Here is a 10,980-nt window from a genome sequence, read left to right on the forward strand (position 1 = left end):
CAGGTGGATCTCTGTGAGATTGAGGCCAGCCTGGTCTATACAGTGAGTTCCAGGCCAGCTGGGGCTATAGGGAGACCCTGTTTTAAAAAAAGAAAAAGGAGGAGGAGAAAAAGATGGGCTCTACACAAATTAAAATTTTAAAAAAAAAGTCAAAATCTGTGGAATGCAACAGAAGTAGTGGCAGAGTTCAAAATGACAAACAGCAGCTAGATTAAAAAAGATCAGAGAGTTCTTAAGAAAGATCTCAAATAAATTAAATCAGCATCTCAAGCAACTAGAAAATAAGAATTAAATTCAAATTTAGAAAATGGAATAGCAAATATTAAAGCAAATTAAATAGAAAAAAAGTTGGGGCTGGAGAGATGGATCGTGGATTAAGAGCCTTACTACTCCTGCAGGGGACCTAGGTTCAGTTCTCAGCACCCATAGGGCAGTTCACAACTGTATGTAACTTCAGCTTCAAGGGATCTGATGCCCTCTTCTGGATACTTTGAGCACCAGGCACACATATCCTACACATACACCCAGGCAAAACATGCACGTATAATAAAAAGAAAGGAATCTTTTTTAAAAGATAGAAAAAAATTGCAACAATGCAAAGAAAATCAGTGAACCCAGCTAAGAACTGATTTTTCTGAAATAACTAAAATTGACAAGCTCTTAGCATATGAAGAAAAAAGCTAGGCACAGTGGTATATGCCTGTGATACCAGTATGCGAGAGGCAGAGGAAGGATCAAAATTTCAAGGCTAGAGTGAGGGAGATGACTCAGTGGTAAGAGCACTTACTGCTCTTACAGAAAACCCAAGTTTGGTCCCCAGCACTGACATCAGACAGCCTACGATTGCCTTTGACCCAGTTTCAGGGACTCTATCACCTCCATCTGGCCTCCACAGACACCTGCACACATGTGGCACACACAAATACACATAAATAAATCTTTAAAAAAATATTCAAGGTCATCCTTAGCTACATAGTGAGTTGGAGACTAGTCTGGGCTGTATGAGACTGTTAAAAAAAAAGACACATGCAACAGCAAAGATATGTTTTTAATGAGAGAATTCATATTATATGCAAAGAATCAAAAGTCTAGATAATCTACAAAAAGTGTATAAATTCTTAGAAACAGATAACCTACCAAGACAGTCATAACTAAATAAATTCTGAGCACACCTACAGGTCATATAATGATTATGTCCCAACAAAAAAGTCTGATCAGATGGTTTCACTGGTGAACTCCAGCAAACATTTAAAGACGAATTCTTTCCAACCAATCATTCTAAGGCTCTTTCAGAAAACCGAAGAGTAGGGTAAGATTTCAAACTAGTTTCATGAAGCTAGCATTGCTCAGATACCTCACATAAAGACATCATAAGTCCTATTTCTTTTACAGGTAAGCATCCCTGAAGAATAGATATAAAAATATTTAGCAAAATTCTATCAAACTGAATCCACATGCTCCATGACTGAGTGCGATTTATGCCTACGTGTGAGAATTTCAACATGTTAAAACCAGTTACTGTGGTAATACCCATTGTCAGAACACAGCACAAAAACATCATCTCAATAAATGCATAAAATGTGCATGACAAATTCAGCAAAATAAAAATATCTCAACACAGTAGGAACAGAAGGAAATGACTTCATATAATAAAGTCATATGTGAAAAGCCCACAGCTACCATCATACTCAATAGTAAAAAAATAAAGTTCTTCTGAGATCAAGGAAAGGCAAAGGCCACCATTTCCCTCCATTTAGCATTTCCTTGTTTGTTTTTGTCAACTTGACACAAAGTAGAGACACCCCATCCCCAAGAGGGAACCTCAACTGAAGAATTTCCTCCATCAGATTGGCCTGTAGGCATACTTATGGGGCATTTTCTTGACTGCTGATTGATGTAAGATGCCCCAGCCCACTGTGGTCAGTGCCATCCTTAGGCAGGTGGGTGAGGACTGTTTGAGAAATGTAGCTAACAAGCCAGAGGAGGCAAGCCTGTAAGCAGTGGTCCTTTATGGTTTCTATTTCAGTTCCTGCCTCCAGGTTCCCGCCTTGGATTTCTGCCTTGACTTCCCTTGATGATGAACTACAAACCAAATAATCCCATTCCTCTCCAAGTTGGTTTGGGTCAGTGTTTTACCACATCAACAGGAAACCAAACTAGAACACCCCAACAGAGTGCTGAAGGTCCTAGGGCAAAGCAACTAAGCAAGGAAATGAAATAACATCCAAGTTTGGGGACAAAAGTAACACTTGCATATGGCAAGTAACAGTTGCATATGGCATAACCTTACATATAGAAAAATCCAAAGCTTTTGTTAAAAAAAATCTGCTAGCTGTGATGACACACACTTTTAATCCCAGCACTCAGGAGACAGAGGCAGACAGATCTCTGTAAGACAGAGGCCAGTCTGGTATACATAGTGAGTTTTGGGACAGCTGAGGCTATAGGTAGACCCTGTATCAAAAAACTAAACAACCTGCTAGAACAAATAAACATTCAGTAAAGTTGTAGGACACAAGAATTAATTGACTTTCTATACACTAAAAGCTATCTCAAAAGGAAATTAGAAAACCAATTTTATTTACAACAGCACCAAAGAGGACAAAATATCTAGTAATAGCCAGAGGTGGTGGCACATATCTGTAATGCCAGCATTTGGGAAGTAGAAGCAGAGGAGTTCAAAGTTATCCTTAGCTACACAGGATGTTGGAGGACAACTTTGGCTATTCAAGACCCTATCTCAAACAAACAAACAAACAAACAAAACACCCAAGAATATACTAAGACATATTTGTATTCTAAAACCTATAAAAACTTTTATGAAAGAAATTAGAACTAGGCATGGTAGCATACACCTGTTATTCTAGTACTTGGCAGGCTGAAGCAGGAAGATTTTGAGTTGAAGTCCAGCTTGAGCAACAAGAAAGTTCAGGGTCAACCTGGACTTCATAGCAAAACCTTGTCTTAGAAAAAGAAATAGATTGGCAAGGTGGATCATCAGGTAAAGGTGCTTTCTTTGCAAGCCTGATAAACTAAGTTCAATCCCTAGAATCCATGTAAAGGTGGAAGGAGAGAGTCAACTCTGCAAAGTTGTTCTCTGATTGCCATACCATATACTGTGTGCAACCCCCCAACACACACATACACATATGTTTGCACACACACACTCAAAGTTATAAATAAATGAATAAATAAAATTGAAGATGATGAAGGAGGGAAGAAGAAAAAGAAAGAGAAAGAAAGAAAAATTAAGGAGGGAGGAAAGAAGGGAGGAAGGAAGGAAGGAAAGTCAAGTCATTGTATCAAAAAATGAGAATCCGGCCAACAAAGAATTAAGAGGTGAACATGACCACTGAATGCATTCCCAGGATTTTGCACATATGTATTCAGTAAGTATTTGTTAATGAGTTACCATTGTTTCTTGAAGAACAATTTATTTTGAGTGAAAATTAGGAAGGGAGAGTTAGGAAAAATTGCCACTAGAAAATGTTAGCATGCAATAAATGTTTTATAATATTTACATTCTTTTCTGTGCTGGTGCCTCAGGCATGCTAGGCAAGCATTTTACTTTATATCTCCATTCTTAGGTTTTTATGATACTCTAAAAATTACTCATATATAATAAAAAATTCAGAACATAAAAACTTTCTAAAATGTCACAATTATCTTAACATGTGGCTGCTGTAACAAAATACCATCAACTGGATTAGGTGGCAGAAATCCATTTCTGATAGTGCTGGAGGCTGGAAGTCCAAAATCAACGCAAGCAGATTTGTGTCTCACAGGGCCTACTTCCTCATAAATAGCTGAATTCTCACTTTTTCCTCACAAGGAGGAATGAGGGGATGTCTTTCAGCACCCCCCCCTTTAGGCCTCTTAAAAATTATTACATTTATTTATTTGTTTAATTAATTAATTTATTTAGACAGCATGTACAACTGCACACCTATGAAGGTTAGAGGACAATTTGTGTGAATTGACTCTCTCCTTCCACTATGTGGGCCTTAGAGACTGAACTCAAGTTGTTGGGTTTGGTAGCAAGAGCCTTTGCTGCAACTCTGAGCCATCTCACCAGCCCTCAGAACTCTTTTATAAAGATGCCAGTTTCATTTATGAGGGCTCTGCCTTCATGTCCCAGTCACCTCCCAAAGGCATACCTCCTAATACCAACCAACACTGGGGGGAAGTGAGGATTTTGACATATAAACTGGGGGAGGGCATAAACTTTTTACATAAATGGCAATGATTTATTTATACGTTGCTGATATAGTACGCTACCTTTTTCCTACCGAGCTCTTACAAAGGGAATATGCTCCTTTCCAGCTGTAGGGAAAAGTAATTCCATCTTTTCTTTCCTTTGCCTTCTTCAAACAGCAGTATTTTTATTAATGATTTGGGGCAGAGAAGGTAAGACCCAATCCTCTCCTTGCTGTCTTTTTCTTTTTTTTTAATTTTATTATTTTTATTGTATGAGTGTACTGCCTGTATGTATGTGAGTGCACCTGTGTCGTGCAATACCGCGGAGGTCAGAAGAGGGTGTCAGATTCCCCTGGAACTGGAGTTAAGGACAGTTCGTAGCCACCATGTGGGTGCTGGGAATCGAACCCGGATCCTCTGCAAGAGCAGTCAGTGCTCTTAACCGCTGAGCCATCTCTCCAGCCCCCTTGCTGTCTTTTTCAAATTTGCCTACCCACCATGAATTCTGTTTGCTGTGTTTCTCATACATTTAACAAACTAAAAACCTACGTATCAGGACCTAGTGTTGTCTTCTAAAGTAACCCGAGATCTCTCATTCTTTCTGCTGTCGACCACACCAACTGTGAAACAAGTTGTCTACCTGCACTGATGAGTCATTCCCCATTTTTTCTTAGGGGAGTTATTTAAAAAAGAAACTGAAAAGATGGACGGGGAAGGAGGTGAAAACTGGTTGTAATTGTGCATTGAATTCATATGAAGAAGCTCTATCAGAAAGAACAGTAAGTTGTTGTCACTTTTGTGATACAGAAGATTGAACCCAGGACCTCTCATATTCTAAGCAAGCGATTTGCCACTGAGTCATATCCCCAATCCAGTGTTTTCCTTCTCCTCCTCCTTCTTTCCTTCATCTTCCTCTGTGCCTTCATATCAGCTGTTTCTGAATTCAGAGAAGAGTTAAGAAACATGAGCAAATTGGGGCTGGAGAGATGGTTCAGTGGTTGAGAGCACTGACTGCTCTTGTGAGGACCCAGGTTCAATTTCCAGCACCCACATGGCAGCTATGAACCGTCATGGCAGCTAGCCTTAACTCCAGTTCCAGAGGAATCCGAAGCCCTCTTCTGACCTCCACAGCATTGTACAACACAGGTGCACTCACATACATGCAGGTAATACACTCATACACATAAAATAAAAATAAATAAAATATTTTTTTAATGAGCAACTATCACTGCTGGTACTTTGTGGTTGTGTGGGTGAGTGTGTGTGGGGGGTGTGGGTGTGTATGTGTTATACAGGTGTGTGTGTGGGTAAGCACATCCATGTGTGCTTGTAGAGCCAGAGTTCAGTAGTAGGTGTTTTCCTTTATTGTTCTCCAGTATTTAAAAAATGTATTTTTTAAATTTATTATTATGTGTGCATGACATGCATGTGTGGGCACATGTGTGTAACAGCCCACATAATAAATTTAAAAAATACATTCACATGTGTGAAGGTCAGAGCACAACTCTGTGGGGTTGGTTCTCTCCTTCCACCTTTACTTGAGTTCTGGGAATCAAACTCTGGTCCTCAGGCTTATGCAGCAAGTGCTTTACATGCCAAACCATTTTTCTAGTCCCATCCTCATTTTTTGAAAGAGGGTCTCACTGAACCTGGAACTCACTGATTGGTTAGACTGGCTGGTCAGTGAGCCATTGGGATCCTCCTGTCTCGATCTCCCAGTGCTCAGATCACAAGCTTTTGCCACCATGACCACTTTTTTACATGAGTGCTGGTTATCTAAACTCGGCCTTGTGCAAGCATTTTACCCACAGAACCATCCCTCCAGCTCCCTTAGCCCAAGAAAATATTTTTTTCTCAATAGTGAGAATTGAACTCAGGACCTAGTGCATGCTAATAAACACTCTACCACTTAGCTAACACTTCTGGCCTCCCCCCACTGTTTTGTATTTTATTTCGAAACAAGAAATTGCTAAGTTGCCCAAGATGGCTTTGAGTGTGGCAATCTTCTTGCTTCAGCCTCCCAAGCAGATGGTTTTACAAGCATGTAACCTCATGCCTGGTTACCAATTTTTTTTATTATTATTGTGTATGTATACATGGGGGCAGGGACATGCATGCCACAGTGCACCACTGGAGATCAGAGAACACTTTTGTGGAGTGAGTTCTCTCCTTCCATCTTTCCATGCATTCTAGAGACTGAACTCAGGTCATTGGGTTTGCATAACAAGTGCCTTTACCCACTGAGCCATCTCTTCGGCTTGTGGACAGCTAAATTTCTTGTGGACAACTGTGTCCGAGAGTATTTGTTCAATGAGAGCACAAGTGTACCAGAAGAAGTGGAAATTGAAATCTTGCCAGTCTGGTGAAAAGAATGATAGCAATTATCAAAGGGTTAGCACACCTTTTTAAAAGTTCATTTATTCATGAATGAGATAGTACTGTGAAATATTTTAAACAAAACTCATTTGGCACTTTAATTTGTCTGTTCAACTTTTTTCTTTCTTTTTCTTTTCCGTCTTTGTTTTAGTTGCTTCTGTGTTTTTGGATTTTGGGTGACAATCTCATTGCATAGACCAGGCTGGCCTCAAACTCATGGCAATCAGTCTGTCTCAGTCTCTTAGGTACTGAGATTACAGGTGTGAGCCATAGATCAGGCCTGGCTTACATTTTCAAAGGAAAAACATTTTGTTTAAAGCTGATATGATTTGATCAGTATTTTAACATTTGAGTGCTTACAAGCAGTTCTCATGCAGTATCTCACTGAACTCTCTAAACAGTTCTGGTTAAAACTGTGCCAGGAAAGTCTTTAAAAAGTTAATTATTTAACTAGGTTAATTTCTTATTCTCAAAAAGTTGGCTCTGGATGCAGGCAGCTCTCCAAGCTGCTGTCTTCCACGCAGCAACATGAAAATCTAGGCTGCTTCAACCCTCGGGTACTACCAGTTATATCTTAACAATTATCTTAACCATATCTTACCAATTATACCACTTTTGGGGGGTCTTTTTGAGGCAGGGTCTCCCTGTAGCTCCAGCTGGCCTAGAACTTACTATGCAGACCAGGCTGGCTTTGAAGTCACAGAGATCCACCTGCCTCTGCCTCCCAAGTGCTGGGACTAAAGGCATGTGCCACCACACCTGGCTACCAATTATATATTAACAGAAATATTTTGTTCCAGATTGCCAAAGTGGGGGAAGCAGGGAAGAAAGACTTCAGAAATTCATATTGACCTAGAACATCTATGTATCTGAGGAGGAGGATTTTGAACTCCTGATGGTCCTGCCTCCTCCTCTTCCTGAGTGCTAGGATTGCAGGTGTGTGCTACCACACCTGCCTGATACATGTCAGTTCCCCAGTATTCACTGACTAGGCTTGGCCACATGGCTTCTTCCAATTGCAGGAGTGTTGAGAAATGTTCAGTCCACTGTGTATCCAGAAGGAAAAAGTAGAGAATGCTGATTAACAATAGCAAAATGTACCATAAGTAGTCATTATTACTGTTCTTTGTATGGGTGAAGAAATGGAAAGTTATATCAAAATTAAGTAACTAATCCAGAATTGCACACAGGTTCTCAGGGGAGCCAGGAGGTAAAGCTAGACAAGCTGACCAGAGCTTGCCCTGTATCCTTCCTCACATGGAAGTCTGGTGGAACCCAGCTGCCACTAGTGATATTTAATTCAATTCATGTAATCTCAGTTCAATTTAAATCAGCATGAATGAAGACTTTCTCTGTGCTAATACTGTGGTTGCATCTGGATAAAGCTTAGAATATTTGACCATATATGATATTTTCCAAATTTGAGCTGTGATATCAACAAATAAGACAACTGTGATGATTAATTTCATATGCCAACTAGTCTGGGTCATGTTGCACAGATATTTGGTTAAATATTATTCTGGATGTTTCTGTGAAGGTGTTTTTTGAGGAGATTAACATTTAAATCTGTGGACTCTGAGTGAAGCAGTTTGTCCTTCATAATGTGACTGGACCCTCTCCAGTTGGCTGAAGGCCTTAATACATCAAAGACCTACCTGCCCAGAGCAAGAAGCAATTCTGACACTATCTTACCTTTGGACTCAAACTGAAACCCTTTCATAGGTCACCACAGTCACATGTGCCAACTCTTTAAAATAAACATCTATATCTAAATATCTTATATGCATTGTATTGGCTTGGTTTCTCTGGAGAACACTGACAAGGTTTAAAAATTAATCTTGGGCTAGAGAAGTGACTCAGTGATTAAGAGCACTAGCTGCTCTTCCAGACGACTGGGGTTAAGTTCCCAGTACCCACATGGTGGCTAACAACCATCCTTAACTCCAGTTCCAGGGGAATTCAATGCCCTCTTCTTGCTTCAACAGGCATTGCACACACATAGTGCATTCATATACATGTAGGCAAAACACCTGACCTGGCATGACTCGAGACTCTTGAGCTAACAGTACCTATGAGTATCCGCATAAGACAGGCACAAAGTGGGGCCTGTCAACATCCTGCCATTAAGAGGGAAGAGCCTCACCAGGTGTGGTGGCGCACACCTTTAGTCCCAGCACTTGGGAGGCAGAGCCAGGTGGACCTCTGTGAGTTCAAGGCCAGCCTGGTCTACATAGTGAGTTCCAGGACAGCTGGGGCTACAGGGAGACCCTGCTTCAAAAAGACAAAAAAAAAAAAAAAAAAAGAGGGAAGAGTCTCGAAATGCCCCACCTTATCCTGAGGGTTTAAAGGCAGCTAATGGTTGATAACAGAGAGAAATTGTCTTCAGTGGTGTACCCGTGGGTACAGTGCCCATGCCACTGTAAACAAGTCCTCACACAAGCTTCTATAAGCAACCCTAATGCAATTCATTGGGTAAAAGTAAAAAGGTGACTAACTGGGAAGAAGTGTGAGAGTAGTGGGAATGGGAAAGAGAGGGTAATGGGTGAATATGATCAAAATGCATGGTGTACATGTAAGATGTCATAATGAAACACATTTTATATGTAATTAATATATGCTAAGAATAACATCAAAAATTAGTCTCCACAAATGAAGGTTAGGAAATGGCTCAGATTAACTTAACTACAGTGGGGTTATGTTTCTACAAAGATAAACTGGAAATAATCTGAAACTGAAAGTGCATTTATAGGCATCCTGTCTAAGGACCAGTAATCTAGTAATCTGCAGACTCTTTTTTTTTTTTGGTCTTTTTGAGACAAGGTCTCCCTGCAGACTCAGCTGTCCTGGACTACTATGTGGACCAGGCTGGCCTCGAATTCACAGAGATCTGCCTGCCTCTGCCTCCCAAGTGCTGAGATTAAAGGCGTGCGCCACCACGCCTGGCTAATCTGCAGACTCTTAATCTGTACGTTTTGACCATTTGGGACCTTTTGTGTTCCTGGCCCTCTGCTGCATGAGGGATTTTCATCAATGACAATCGAGAGATTCATTAGTGTCATCTTCATTATCCCTGTTCAATATTCCGTGTGCCTTAGGTGTAGAGGTTGCATTGTAGATGTGTCACCTTAGGCCTGGGAAATTCATAGACAATGGCTGTGTGTGACCAGTTGTGGTACTTGGTAATAGTCTCCAACTGATGCAAAATAAGCTTCTTTGATGAGTGGTGACTGGAATGTTTGTAAATATAAGGATACATCTTTCGCACATAGCAAGAAATATTAGTGTATGGATGTGATAGTCTTGGGTTTTCTCTAAGATCTATGACCTCTCCAGCCATGTGTATTTGGTTACGTTTACAGGCCCACACTTGAGTTTCCTCCCATTGAATGAGTTTTTAGTCCAATTAGGTAGCTGTTGATTGCCTCCAAGATAAAAGTGTCACTCCTACACCACTGTCGTGTGTTGTACCAACCATTGATGTGGTTATTTTGTCTTGAAGCTGGTGTTGAACCATCAATTTCCCTTGGCACCTTCATAGTGCTCACCAAAGCTATGAGACCTAGCCTTCAGGGGAAGTGGTTTCAGGTCAGTTCAAGCTCTATTGCTCCAAATCCAACATATGTTCTGTCTTCGGCTGTAGGGTCTTACCTTCAAATTCTGGGAGGCTATCATGGGCTGTGGCAATAGCCTATGTCATTTTGGGAGTCTCTACAAGAATTTTTAAAACCTCATCAATTATAAATACATAAATTACTGAAAACCCAAACAATCTATTCCACACAGAACTTAGAAGTTAGAATGGGATTCTTATAATCTACTTAGAAGAGTGCTTCAATTATTTTCACAAATTCAATGTGTGACTGTGTGACTGGGTATTAATTACCATCTTAAAGGCACCCAACTGTCTCACACAGCACAATGCCAACAGACAATCCCAATTTTAACTTTTTCTTGCACGTTCCTGTTTTCCAAGTATTTAGTTGCTCCCTGCTGGCCATATATTACAGAATTCCTTATTAAAAATTCCTTATAGATTATACAGCATGAAGACAAGCTTCTGAAGATGTGCATTTGCCTTTTTATAAACTATATTGGGTGCTTACTCTAACAGCACATATACTAAAATTGGGACAATACAAAGATTAACATGTCCCATGGGCAAAGAGCACATGTAAATTTGTGAAGTGCTCCATATTTTAAACAATAAATAAAACCATGTGGAAAAAATTTACCAAATTTAGGTGAAAAAACTGTGTGTGTGTGTGTGTGTGTGTGTGTGTTCAGAATAGTTTCAGTTGTCAACTTGACACATGTGGAAGGAGGTAATGTAAATTAAAGAATTTCCTCCATTGAATTGACCTATGGCCATGTCTGGGGGGCATTTTCTTGATTGTTGAGTGATGCAGG

The 10,980-nt window shown here is 40.2% G+C and overlaps 1 non-coding gene across 1 annotated transcript; it reads left to right on the top strand.

Moving 5' to 3' along the window:
• Positions 1–10,668: 10,668 nt before the first annotated feature.
• LOC115067606 lies at positions 10,669–10,772 on the top strand. The gene has a single exon (XR_003846993.1). It is a non-coding gene; the product is annotated as a U6 spliceosomal RNA (small nuclear RNA).
• The last annotated feature ends 208 nt before the right edge of the window (positions 10,773–10,980 follow it).

Source organism: Nannospalax galili, unplaced genomic scaffold, assembly GCF_000622305.1.
Source record: "Nannospalax galili isolate Female #2095 unplaced genomic scaffold, S.galili_v1.0 scaffold390, whole genome shotgun sequence".
Classification (NCBI taxonomy): domain Eukaryota; kingdom Metazoa; phylum Chordata; class Mammalia; order Rodentia; family Spalacidae; genus Nannospalax; species Nannospalax galili.